Below are 14,139 nucleotides of genomic sequence, written 5' to 3'. Positions count from 1 at the left end.
AGAAGTAGAAATATCATTACTAGTTTTTCCCTGTTTTCTTTTCTCCAGAGAACAGTTTTTCTCTTACTACTGTAAGAACTGGGAGAATGAGAATTGGCCCCTTTTCAGAGACACTGAGTGCCTGGAGCACCATCTGGAATCGGTGCAACCAGCCAAACAACTCAACATCACAGAAAATCTTCCCATTTTCAGACACCGCCCCCCCTTTTTGTGCAGCTGTGTGTGAATACTGCACAAAAGCTGCTTTCTGATGAGGATCCAGTTGGCACCTAGATAAACTATATTTTTCAACTGTCTCCCAGTGGGGATGGATTGCATTTTCCTTCAGAGAGAGGCCAGATGATTTTTATTACAAATGAACCAAAACCTTGAGGCAGGACATGCATTACGTTTCCATGACAGCACCGGCAGGAGCTAAGGATCCTGATAAGAATTTAAGGATAATTGAACTCTAGTCTCCAGCTCTGCAGGTAGATAACAAATAGAGCAGCCTCCAAATTCTGCATGTCACCGAGCGAGGCTGGGTGAAAGGATAAATGGCCCATTGCTCAGAAGAGTGAGGATCAGTCAGGATCCTAAGTCTGTCCCAGCTGTTCACGGTCTCTGTCTCTTGTCCTTCACAGGACACATGGGCTATATCTGTACTAGCAAATTAAATGTGCCCAAGTCTATTTTTTGGCATTGAGGCTGGCTGGCAAAGAGCAGCCCACGCAAATACTGTTAAGCTTGCTTGACCTCTGTAACAGGTCACTGGGCTGTAATGTGGTTACATAGAGGGACGACAAAGCTTCTAAACTTCCAGTATCTTTTAGTTGCAGAATATATTTATGAAAAGTGCCAGATAGATGGGTGTAAAATAACATTTGTGTTTAATCAAAGACAGAGAACAGTCAAAAATTATCTCTGAGAACGGTAAAACAATTGGCCACTTTTTCAATGGGCTGTGGTGGCGTGAGGTGGGCAGAACACTGATTTAGTGACCACCAGCACAGCCTGACATTGAAGGCTGTCCAAGTGGTGAAAAGACACCCAATGGCTCTTACCCTGGTTGTCATTCCTGTTTCTGGGGCGTGCTCCCTGGATCAGCTCAGTCTGCAGTCCTCGGGCACGCAAGCCCTGGGTGGCTGCTGCAAGTTAGGCTGTCACCCAGCATCCCTGAAGCAGCTCTGATCTGTGCTAGTGGTGGCTTTGGCTGTAGCTTTGTTTGTGCTTGGGGTTTTGGGGGATGATTAATGCCTTTTCATTCCCTCCTTCCCTCTCATCCCAATCTGTATTGATGGTATCACGAGGTGCAGCTGGTGGCCTGAGTTTTACCTGTGTTTCTACATGCTGCTTTTTCTGATTATGCTCTAAGTACACGCGCAGCCGTTCCATCACAACAAGAAAGGTCCTTTCCTCAGCTCGAAGCTCATTGACTATTCTACAAAACTTGTAGTCAGAGCCAGTCTTTAATTAAGACTGTACTGAAAGGAGCTTTGATTCCAGCCATGTATTACAGCCTGATGTTGTTTCCTTTGTCACCGCAGCAGATTACTGGAAGTGTAGTCCTTGATTAAAAAGACTGTGTGCAATTACATTCCATCTCCGCATCTTCAGCGAGATCAGTAGCTTGTCAGTGGGTCATTGGGAATCAGACTGCCAGAACCTTCGTACATGTTCAATTTATAAAAGTCTGTGTTTCTGGCACAGCACCCGGCAGTCCTATACAGCCAACACATTGTTAATGCACCATTAGCCGCAAGGAACGTTTTTAAGTGAACCTAATGTACAGGGAGTGACAAGGGCTTGTCTGAACTGACTCAGCACTTTGGAAGGTCTTTTCTCCTTTGCAGGGATCACACCAATTTCTGAATGTGCTCAAATGTCCCAAGCCTAAATTCTGATTTTTCCTCTTCTAGCCACCTTTATTAGTTTGGTTTCCAGTGGACTAAGATCACTGTAATTTGAAAGCAAGTCAGTGGGCTGAGGAATAGAGATCTTCTATTAGGGAGTTCTCTTTAGAACAACTAAAATGGTCAAAGGGGTGATCAGTTGCTGTATAAGTCTCTGAAGAATACAGGAGACTTCAGTTTGGGAAGAAGGTGGCTGAGGAGTAATAGATTTGAGCTATACAAAATCACAGATCAGGTGGGTGGGAAAATGGTTTTCTCCTAATTAAACAAAATTCACCAGTTTCCAAAATAGGGAAACTTCAGGTCATTCAATAGAAATAGTAGGAAATCAGCTTGGAACAGATAGAAGTACTTTATTCAGCAGGTAGTGACTTTCTGGACCTTGCTGCCACTGGAGACTGTACCAGCAGGCTCAAAGGGGGTTGGATGAGTTGTGGACAACAGGTCCTTAGACACTGAAAGCACTAAGCAGGGGTGATCCCTGTAACTTCCCCAACACAAGAGTTGAGTGTTGGAGGACAGACTGCCAAATGTGGCCAGGCTGACATGATATCCCTAATGAGCATCAACTCTTGACACTACCAGAGACAGAGTACTGGGCTGGATGGACCACTGGCAGGACCCAGCACCAGGTTTCTCATGTTCTTATTTCTTTGATTGCTAATGATTTCAGGCTGACTCCTGGAAACTCCCCATTAAAAAAGAGAAAAAAAAATAAAGGTCTGATCCAATTTCAGCTTCAATCTCTATTTATGTCTTTAAGTAATATAGCTCTAATACTTTTAAAACCAGACACTGGTCTTTGCTTCTAGGTTAGTTCTGTCTTTTTATATTTACATATTCAGCACAAATAATGAGATTCCTCAAAAGCTTTTCATGCATGAAAGGAAACTATGAATAATAAGGTGAGATGTGTCCCAGTGGGTGTTTCTGCCTGCCTCTGACTGGTATTTGTTTATTTGTTGTCACAGGCTCATTTTATGTCTGTGCTCTTGGAGATTTAGTTAATTGCAAGTGCAGGCAATGGAGACTAGTCGTCTTGCAGAACACTTGACTTTGGGCCAGAAACAAGTACACATCTAACAGATAGAAATTACATCCCCAAATCCATGTGTCCTGAAAAAGATAGAATTACCTTTGAACACCCTCTCTCCAGACATGTAACTGAGTACAGAGCATCCAGCCAATATCTTTAAAACTATGCAGGGAGCAAGATATGATGATACCATTAGGTTTAACTAAACTTTCCTGCCTTGTTTGATGTACTTCTACGTTAAGATTCATGTTAGGATAGGAACCAACTGGACTGCAGTCATACCTCATTACAGAACTAGCCTTTTCTAAGGTGAATTTTTACATATGCACAAATGCAGATCTGAAACTGATTTTTTTTGGACTGTGTTCTTTCCTTCCCCTTGGATTGTTTTCCCTGCAAGGTCTTCTAGATGGTTCTAGTGCTGTGCATTATGGTAAGGAATGGCTCCAGATCTCCCGCAGGTTCAATGTTCCACAGCTGAGTCTGGGAGCATCTGGAAGGACAGAACATTCAGCTCCAAAACAGCACTTGCTTCTCTGTTGCTGAGCTGCAGTTCTGCCTGGTGTTATTCCATCAGTGCTGGGTTCAGAAGCGACTCCTGCTTTTGTGCCAGTAACAGTCAGGCTTCTTAAAACAAGAGTTTTGACTGGGGAGGGGGAGAGTGAAGTGGGGGAAAGAGCCTTTATAACTCCATCGTGGTTCAGCATAGGTCTTCTTTTAGAAGGTGAACAAAGGCAAACGGTTCTTATCAGTTTTGCAGTGTTTCTGATATCAGCTGATTCACAGAAATAACAAAGTCCATGATCTTCTCTGCTGTCATTGCAGATTAAACACAAAGAATGATCTGGTTGCAGTGGCTGAGGGAAAATGGTTTCCTCTTTACTGAAAAAACTTGTCATTTTCTTTTGAGATTTTTGTTCTGTATTGACATGAAAATGAGACCCGTGTGTGTGTGTGTACAGCCTGGAATGCAAAGGTGTGTGAGATGCTCAGGGTTTGTGTGGCAGGAGCTAACACAGGCCATAGGGATTCTCTATGGCAGGACTGAGCCTTGTTTTGCTTCCAGCTGTCTATTTAGAGCAGGATTGTTTGAGTTGTGTGTACTGGGGATGCACAGACCTCAATTTTAGCAAAGTTTAAGAGTTAACACTTCTAAAGGAAGGCAAATAAAATCATATAACCTCTTCTATTTTTCTGAGTAAACTGAAAGTAACTATTAAGAACTAAGGATAATATATTGAGCAAAGATACAAGGGAGCTGCTTTAATAATGCAAACCTCCAACACTGCCCCACAGTCTGTAAGTCAGATCAGTGCCTGACAGTGCTGTGCTTTCTATTTAAGCCTGCTCTGCAAATTGAACTTTGCAAATACAGATTTACTCAAGCATCTCTATCCATTTACAGAATCACAGAATCACAGAATAAATCAGGTTGGAAGAGACCTCTGGGATCATCAAGTCCAACCATTGCCCTGACACCACCATGCCAACTAGACCATGGCACTAAGTGCCATGTCCAGTCTTTTCTTAAACACATCCAGAGCTGGTGACTCCACCACCTCCCTGGGCAGCCCGTTCCAATGGCTAATGACCCTTTCTGAGAAGAAATGCTTCCTAATGTCCAACCTCAACCTCCCCTGGTGAAGCCTGAGACTATGTCCTCTTGTCCTAGCGCTAGTTGCCTGGGAGAAGAGGCCAACTCCGCTACAACCTCCCTTCAGGTAGTTGTAGACTGCACCCTTCTGTCCCTTCTTGTAGATGGGTGTTACATTTGCTAATTTCCAGTCAGCTGGAACTTCTCCAGTTAACCAGGACTGCCGGTAGATAATAGAGAGTGGTTTGGCAAGTTCATTTGCCAGTTCCTTCATTACTCTGGGGTGAATCCCGTCCGGGCCCATAGCCTTGTGTGTGTCCAACTGGCACAGCAGGTCACTAACCATCTCCTCCTGGATTACGGGGGGTTCACACAGCCCCCTGTTCCTAACTTCAGGCTCTGGGGGCCGAGTCTCCTGAGGACAACTGGTCTTTACATTAAAGACCAAGGCAAAGAAAGCATTGAGCATCTCTGCCTTTTCCTCATCCCCTGATACTATACTACTCTCCTCATTCAGCAAGTGATGGAGGCTCTCCTTGACCCTCCTTGACATGACTACCCAAACTGCACCCTCAGTGTTGTGGGGGGGCAGCAATGGAAAGTAGCCTGAGACTGCTGTAAAATTTAGTTCTTATAAATGCACCAAGCCTCAAAGTAGGAATGACATGTATTAGCTGGTTGCTAAAGAAGACAGAGGAGGTTAGAGAAGCTGCTCACAAACATCCTGATGCATATAGTGTTACCAAGGTCAGCAACCCTGTAGTGATATCCTGAGTAAATAGTGGGGCTCATACGGTAGAGCTGCCTAGAGCATCTTTCCTGGTTGAATGAACACTGCAACCCATTCAAAAGCAGAGAGGTATACAGCACTAAGCTAGAAAATAGCACTTTGTGGGCATGTGAAAATATGGGCTGCACATTGCTAGGTACCTTTCTTTGAATGACTTCTCCCTAGCAGAGAATGTCTGGCTTGCATTTACTTGGCTGCGAGCACCCTTGAACTAAATTAGCTTTGTAAACGTTGGGCTGGCAGTGGGCGGGTTGATTTCTAGAGAAATTCTAATAATAATAAATTGCCTCAAAAACTGCATTGGCTTCAACCAGGCAGACTGCGGGCAGCTAGAAACTTCTGATTGCTTCACTTTAACCCAGTATTTTTGGGCTAACTGAAATACAAATGCCTGGACAAATGTAATTGCCTTTCTGGCAAATGTCCCCATTAAGCAGGAAAATAAAGGGCAGCATTATTCACATGGATATCTGGTCGGTCAGGTCTGAGGAGAGGGAGACCCAATGCGATATTCAGACTGCACAGTTTGTGCTTCTGAGACACCTATATGAAATCAGTGGGCCATATAGGCTGACAGCCTACACTTGGCATTTCCTGTGTTATGCAGCGATATGACGAGCACAAACTTTAGCCTTCATCCCCCCAACTTTTTTTTTTTTTTTTGCCATTGCCACACACTGACTCACCACTGACTATGCAGTAAGATAGTGGGTTCTGTGCATTGCTGGCTGGGTCTATATGTCTGAAGGCACCATCTTGACATCTTCCAAGGCCTCCATAAAACCAGGTCTGAGAGCTAAGCAGTCTCAGGAAACCCTGTTGAACTTTCTCTTTGAGGAAGTCTTTTCTGCCAGAAAGGATGCTCAAACAGGAACACTGCATTCCTGAGCCAAATTCCCCTTGGCATAACCTCCCCTTCTCTGCCAACTAATAAACGTCTCATTTTCTCAAAGGGAAGTCCAAGCAGAGTTTTGACTTTCAAAAATTAGTGCCAGCAGTTGTCTGATGTTCGATATGGCCAGTTCTATTGATACACAATTTTCAGTAGGAAGTGTTTACATATTATAATAGCAGCATAAAAACCTAAGCTTGACCACAAATAATGGTGTTGAAATTATTCCTTTTGCACCTACTGAAGGTATAGTTTAAAGTAACAAGTATTCAAGAAGTCTTAAGTCCTAATAGGCTGTTTTGACCCAACTTAAAGCTTCTCTAAGCTTACGAAGTAGTTTCCTAATGCTACGCTGGGGTTTGTTCTTTTTCTTGGTGACCTACTGCGGTGGATACCAATTAAAGCATTTGCCAGGTTTCTTATAAATATAACCTTGAAACTGTATTAGCAATCTCATGGTGAAATGTAGCTAGCCTATGCATATCTGTCCATCAAATGGCAATGTAAGTGCAGTGGTTAGGGATGAATGCAGATCTGCTGTTAAGAAATTGGAGACATCCTTGCTATCCACCACTCTGGTACATGTATCTGCTGGTTTAAGCTTCGGGGACTCCCCTCCATTCCTTTCTATTTAAGGTCTTCTGACAAACCTAATTATGGATGCAACCAACTTGCATCAATGTCATTTAGGGAATACGAGCATTTGTGTTTTCAGGAGTTCTCGTGTGGTGCTCTGAATTTCAGATGTGGTTTGAAACTATGTATGAAGACATTTGAGTCACTGAAGTCGGATGCATTTCAAAGTTAGTAACTTGTTCCTCCCGCAAATTTTGCTCCTTCCAGTGAAAGTCTGATGGTTTGCTATTTATATGTGTTTAAGAAAATTCCTTCACTATACATTCACCCTTTTTACTCTACCCCAATCTGCCGGATAACTAATAGTCTCAGATCTGCTCTATTATAGAAAGTGACTCTAAAAACAGTCTTCCTTTCCCTTATTTTTTTAATTATTTTTTTTTTTAAGCTTGAGAAGCAAGATTGCTTTTCTAAGCCTGAAAATTTAGCCTGGGAACTGGATCTAGGTTCTCTGCTACCTCAAGAATCACCATCCTGGGAATGATTCTGCACTGGAACTTGGAATGGCCTGATAATTCAGGAGCCAGGAGCCATCCCAGCTTCCCTGCACACCCTGGCCTTACATATGGTGTTGCTGCATTGCTACTGGATATAAAAAGCCTACAGAATCTGTTTCAGTCAGGAAGCAGCTGGGACTTTGAATGCAGATGAGAAGTAGACTTAATTCACTTGAGTAGAAAGAGGTCAATAGAAAATGTTCATTTTTTTCCTGTCCATAATTGCATTTTAAGTACATAATAAGTAGATGATGGTAACCATGTGCTAAAGGGTCCAACTGTTCTTAATTGATTAAAATAGCTTCTGAAGACTGCTTCTATTAAGGATTTAACATAGTGTTATACTGTTGCACCAGGATGGGTTGCAGTTAACTGTGGATCTCTGAATTGAATTAATGTGGTTTTCCACAAGTCAGATACTGTCACTTGGTACTGGCAGTCACCTGCCTCTGTCGCATTGACCTCAATAGTGGGGCAATAGCAATATACCCAGGGCCTTTAGCACCAAAAACCCCACTGTCTCTCATGTGAGCTGAAGGAGTCTTTTCCAGTGGTTATATAAAGGTCAGCTACTAGAAAGAGGTAGAGGTTAGTGGTCATACATGTAGAGCTGAGGGTATTGAGCCCAGCTGCTCTTTCCTTTCTTTCCTTTCCCTCTACCCCAATGCCAAACCTCTGATATAAAAATCCATGTTGTTTTGCCTCTGTTAAAAGTGCTAAAAAAACTTCCTCCTTAAGGTCTGTGAGTGACCCCAAGGGCAATTCTCCTGGCAACTGCAGGGGGTCCAGCAGGAAGGGGAGAGTGATGGATAGTTTTGGATGGACAGGTGGAAATAACCATTTATCCCAGGTCAGTATGGTGAGGAAGACCATGTCTGGCTCTATCCCAGTAGGCAGTGCATTGAGTTATAGAAGCATGGAGATGGGAATTGAGTTTTTCCTCTGTGGGGCATTCAGACCTGGGACTCCATCTGTTCTGGGCTTATATTTCATTTCTCAGAGATTGGAGGGAAAAGAAGTGAATATCTCCGCGGTAAGATGAGACAGTAAAATCAGGAGTCTGTTTTCTCTGCCTGTGCATGGAAGATTCTAGGGAAAGTAGTTTTCTGTAGGGTCCTAGAATTAAAATATTATTTATCCTACCCTTCTCTAGAATGAAGGCTTTTGTTCTCTAGCCAGAGAATGAGAAGTGCACTTCTGAAGTGTCTTGAAGTTGGCTGCAGTACAAGTTGCTCAATATTAATTAAAAAAAATAATAACAGCATAATCATCATAGCAATACCAGCCCAGTGTTTTATCCCACCTTCTTTAAACAGACTAAATAAATCATTGACTTAATACATAATTTTCCATGAAGCAGCATGGCAACTGCTCCACTTCACTGGCATGCACGCAGACAACAGAATCCTGGCAGAACTCTAACACACACATTGAAAGGCAGCATCTCTGGGCTTTGCCTTTTAATTGCAGAGCATTAAATCACACAAACCGTCTAGCTCTAGGCTCTCTGCCTCAGCCGTGTCTTATGTTAACCTGTTGTCAAAATAAATTTGATTTGCAAGTATACAGGAGTCAGGCTGATATTAATTTTAGATCATTTATTGAATGCAATTTTCACATAAGGGTTTAAGCACATGCCTAACTCTAAATATGTACTTAGGGCAGCCCTGAGCAGTAAAGCAGTAAGGCCAAGATATCTAATTGCATTTAGGTTCCTAAATTCTCATAGACTTTAATGAGAACAGAGGTTCCTAAGCAGGATTTAGGAGCCAATCTATTCCTGTGCCTTTGACTTTTAACCTAAGTCCAACTAATACTGTCAGACTTAAATGCATGCTCTAAGTATTTGCATGTTCTGTTGGATGGCGCCTAGAATACCCTGTACATTGCAGTCTTTGTACTGGATATGATACTGCTCTTTCCAATCTCCACCTCTACTATTGAATGTTAAGGCAGAAAATTGAAGCATTGCTAATCACAAGTAGGAAGGAACTTTCCAACTTTAAAAATTAATGCATTTATCTGAAATCCTCCCTGGAATTCTGATTATTTCCTCATATCTCAAGAAACAGTGACCATCTCCTTCCTGTAGGTCAATGTGTATGCATTAATTTAAATCCATGTGACAAATGATATCAGATTGAGCTGAAAAAAGAAATCATAAATCTATGCTGACCAGGCATATTTCCAAAAAAAAAGGGCTCAAAATAACTTGCTTAGTAAATTAATACAAAGCCTTTGACATCATAAATGCTTCAGACTAACATCCTCACAGCTGGTAAAATGGAAGTTTGTCATCCTGAGTATTAAATCGAAGGAAGGTCAGAGAAATTAATTAAGCAAATATATAGCAAGCCTGACCTAGCAGTCATTAGACACTCAAATCAATGGGTATTTGTCTTGCAGGACAAAACCATTACTGCTTATAGAAACATTAAAGAACGATGGACTTGGACCAAGTAGATAGAATTTTATTTTGGAAGGTTTTTCTTCCTAACACAGGACCTTTTCAAGAGCATTTAATTTACAAATATTGGCCTTTTCCATTTTGTAACCAAAGAGTAACTCCTATCCCACACTTACTGAGATCACAGCCTCATATAACCATTTCAGTAGCATTTGCCCCAGACAACAGCTAGTTTTTCAATGCCTGCCCTTATTACTATGAAAGCAAGAGTTAATTAACTCCTTGCAATAAGCCTTTGGCCAGAGTTATAACAAATAGATTCGTGTTCCATTTTAAATTTTGAACCGCAGTGATTTTAATAAATGACAAAACCAGCCTTAGCTCCTAGGATGTGCTGAAATTCATGAATGGCACTTCTGTCACTGTCAGGACTCAGAAGACAGCACAAGCAGACCTCTGGGAAGCATCCTCTAGACACCTGGAATTCCATATTCTTATTTGGGAGACAAGCAGTAAATAACATCCATACCAACGGTGTTGCATATTCGTTTTCAGCCTTATTTTGCATCTTAGTGAGATGTTACTGCCAGCCTCAATCACGTAGGATCATGTCTATAGTGTCTCTGAACTCTTTTCAAGAATGGCAGCAGTCATCTACATGCTGCTTAAAGAGTAAAGTATCCCACTTTTATTGTTCATTGTGTTGCAGCCTGCTTTTAGATCAATGAATGATTTCTCTCTTTGTATTTAACAGGACACAACGTTGATAACTGCTGTTAGATGTTTCAAGTGCTAATCTTTCAAGAAGAAAAACTATTTAGCTTTCAGATTCATTTGCTAATACCCTAAACTTTGTAGGACTCTATTTGTAGATATAGTTTGCCAAATGCTGCACTTGGTGACAATAATACAATCCAGGAGCGTTTCACTAGAATCACTGAGCATTAACTGGGAACAAAACTTGGTTCTTCTCCATGGCTGATATGGTTCAGTTGTAGATAAATTCATCTCCCATAGCACTGTGTGCTTTGGTACCTCCCCTGTGCATTCCCCTTCAGTAGTTCACTGATTCTTATTATTTTGATTCTATGCTGGCACAAACCTATGGTAAGACAGTGCTGTGCAAACTTTATAACCTTAAGGAATTATTTGGGACACACTGAACTAGGCATAATTCTGTCCTCATTTATCCCTGTAAACAATGAAGTCCATAAATCATCTTCCATCTACCTTGGCACACAGTGGCACTCAGAAAAATGCTATGCAGAGCTCTCCATCATGCAAATGTAGGCTGGGACCCTGTGGCCAGTTAAGTCAGCAATGTGAAGACTTGCTTCCAAACAGCAAGCAGAGAAAACCACAAAAGTAAATCTTGATTCCTCCTTCCTTTCTTATTTTTTTTTCCTGTGTATATAAAAAAAAAAAAAAGCAAAAAACAAAAAACAAAAAAACCCCAAAAAACAAAAAACACAACAACAAGCCACACAAAACAATGCACACACATACTAGAGCATCTATGGATCTGCCTTTACCTTAGAAACATCCTTTTCCTCATTTCACACCCTCCGAGCTTGGTGAATTTTATTAATCTTATTTTAAAATACAGGAGAACTGAGCTGTGTATAAGGCTGCTGGTTGTTGGCTTTTTTAAGATAAAATCTTCTTTTTAAGGGTTTGACTCTGGATATCTAAGTGATTCTCCATTCTGTCTGGAAATGTTCACTGGTACATAAAGTGTCAAAAAAAAAATATTCTGACTTTGTAAGGATTTGTAGTTATTTTGCACAAATGCAGATGACTAGCTGGAGAGTCATCTGCAAAACAGGGCTCTTGATGGGCTTGAGCTCTGTATACAAACCCGTTGGCTGAAATTTTCAGCAGTGGCCCTAATTTCTTGCCTTATGCTCACAAGGTCAGTGTGCAGTGTTGCCGCAGAGAACAGGGGTATTTTGGTGTTTGGTCCCATACTTCAAGACGAGCTCCCACTGTCCTGCCAATGCCACCTCTCCCATCATACCTTATCTATAAAACACAGTGAAGAAAATTATCCCCCCCCCCCTTCCAGCACTCAAAGTTTTAACTGCAAACTATAATATTTAGCTGTTAATATGGCAAATCAGGCGAGAAGGATGTTGTACTGCTGCGACTTGCATGCTGTTCGGAAATGCTGAGGCATATTAAAGTACTTTGATGTCATTTAATGAATAATAAATGTATTTATTATTGCTGTGCCACTTAAGCAGGGAAAACAACACCAGCTTGCATGGAAATATGTCGGCAACTGCTATTCAGCAAATAGAAGTTGATTATATACAAATCTTTCCTGTGGCTGGGGTAGAAGTATTTTCTTGAGCGCCTTCTGCTTATCGTTCCTTTCTCTTTGCAAAGGAGATTTGTGGGTTTTCCCCTTTACATGCATTTGTACTTCTTCACCTTTTTAGTTCCAGCAAATGGAAACTATTTCTTCATCCTCCTTTTTTGTAATTTGGTGGAAAAGTGCTTTTATTCCTTCACAAATTCCTTTTCTAAACAGTAACCAGCAAGGACTTTACGGAGCAGTGATTTTCGCAGCACTCTTTCAGAGTCCATGTAGTTCTGCTGTACAAGCAAATGCAGTATATTTTTGAGAAGGATTGAAAGTAAATGACCCCAGATTCTATAATCTGTGCTCACGCTAGTGTCATATTTTTCAACAGTAGCTTCTCACGAAGTTACCAAGATCTAAAAATCTAAAAAAGAGATTTGTAGAATTATCCTTGCTATTTTGAAGACGTGGCTATTAGTCATTCAAATACATTCTCACTTGCTAAACATGTTTTTACAAGAACTTTACTACTTATTTAATACGCTGCATGCCAGCTTGTTTATGGACTCATTGAATGACATGTTAATCAAATAGAAGTTTATGTTAGCCAGAGCTGTGTCAGAAAAAAAGAAAGTGCTAATACAACCAGAAGAAACTATAAGAATAGAAATTAGAAAATTTTGCCCAGAAAATCTGTTTAGAAATAGAATTTCTTCTTCATATTCAGTTCTTCAAATCATGGGGGGAAAATTCATTAAGATAATTTACAAAGAAATCAAGTGAAAAAAAAAAGCCATAGTTAGCCCATATGTTAAATGAGGAAAGCCAAAAGATTGTAGAAACTTGACTGTCCCCCTCCTTTTCCCTCTGACATAAGGTTGTAGTTGGAGCATTTACTGATTTTTATTTTGTGATAATACAAATATGGGAAAGAACATCAAGATCATGATTAAGAGAGCCTAATTCTGCTTTCACTTACCCTAGTAAGTACTGGATCAGCCTACATGCTTGGTCTTCTAATTTTATTCCTTGTTTTAAAATTCTCTTTGATTTGGCTTTCAAGGTGAGGAAGATGCTTAATAGCAGCAGTGACATGGCACTGCACTCAGGAGAACTGGCACAGCCATCTGAAGCCTTGTTTGCAGCCGCTCCTGCTTTCTGATGTCTCTTATAGAAGCATTTTGCAAAAATCCATTATTTTAGAGAGCAATGCATCAATAATGAAGGAAAACCAAAAGTTTAGAATAGAAAGATGTTGTTTGCTGATATGAAGTAAGGTGAGATATTAAATAATAGATCGTGTACAGGAAAGGTTGAAAATTAGTCTAATCACTCAAAAAATTTTGAAGGAACAGCTATTCCCATTTTCCCCTGGTGGTTACTACTCTGCTTTATGGCTTAAACTGCTCTAAAAAATGCTGACTTTCTCAGTGCAGTAGAACTTCCAGATATTTCATAAAAGTGCTGTCAGGCAGTTGTGTGATAAAATTAATGTCTACTAGCGATCGTATACCCTGCTGCTATTCAAAGTTCCTCTTCTCTCAGGAAACCCCATGAATTTAATAGAGCTGGTGGAGCAACTTTTCTTTTCGTGATCAAACTTACTAAATTTTCCAGACGTTCAATGGGTGAGACGCTTTGTTGGGTCATATGATGAAGAGGGGAAAAAGACAGCGAGGCAAATGTGAGAGCAGAGGAGCTGCAGCTCTACTTTGGTGCTTTAGGAGAACTCTTAACACAGCCCCTTCCTCTCTGAAGAACGGGGCACCTTGATGGTACTGCTCTAGCTCCAGGGTGAGGCAATCGTGGTTTTGCTCTGCTAGAATGAGACTTGCCCTATCAATGGGACAAAAACTCTTCAACTGAGTTGAAACATTCAATTTAAATTGCTTATTTTTCAGCTTACACAAGCCCTACACAGAGAGACAGGCTTAAACAAAAAAGCTCTAGTGATTGGCATCTACTGAAAAAAAGATATTTTGTTCACAGGAAAAGGCAAAATATTAAATGCATTTTGTTTTGTAAAACCTTTTTTGAAAAACACAAACTTTTTTTTTTTCCCTCCAAGATTATCTGTTTGGAGGCAAAAT

Source organism: Nyctibius grandis, chromosome 11 (assembly GCF_013368605.1).
Source record: "Nyctibius grandis isolate bNycGra1 chromosome 11, bNycGra1.pri, whole genome shotgun sequence".
NCBI lineage: Eukaryota > Metazoa > Chordata > Aves > Nyctibiiformes > Nyctibiidae > Nyctibius > Nyctibius grandis.
This window is presented reverse-complemented; position numbering follows the sequence as displayed.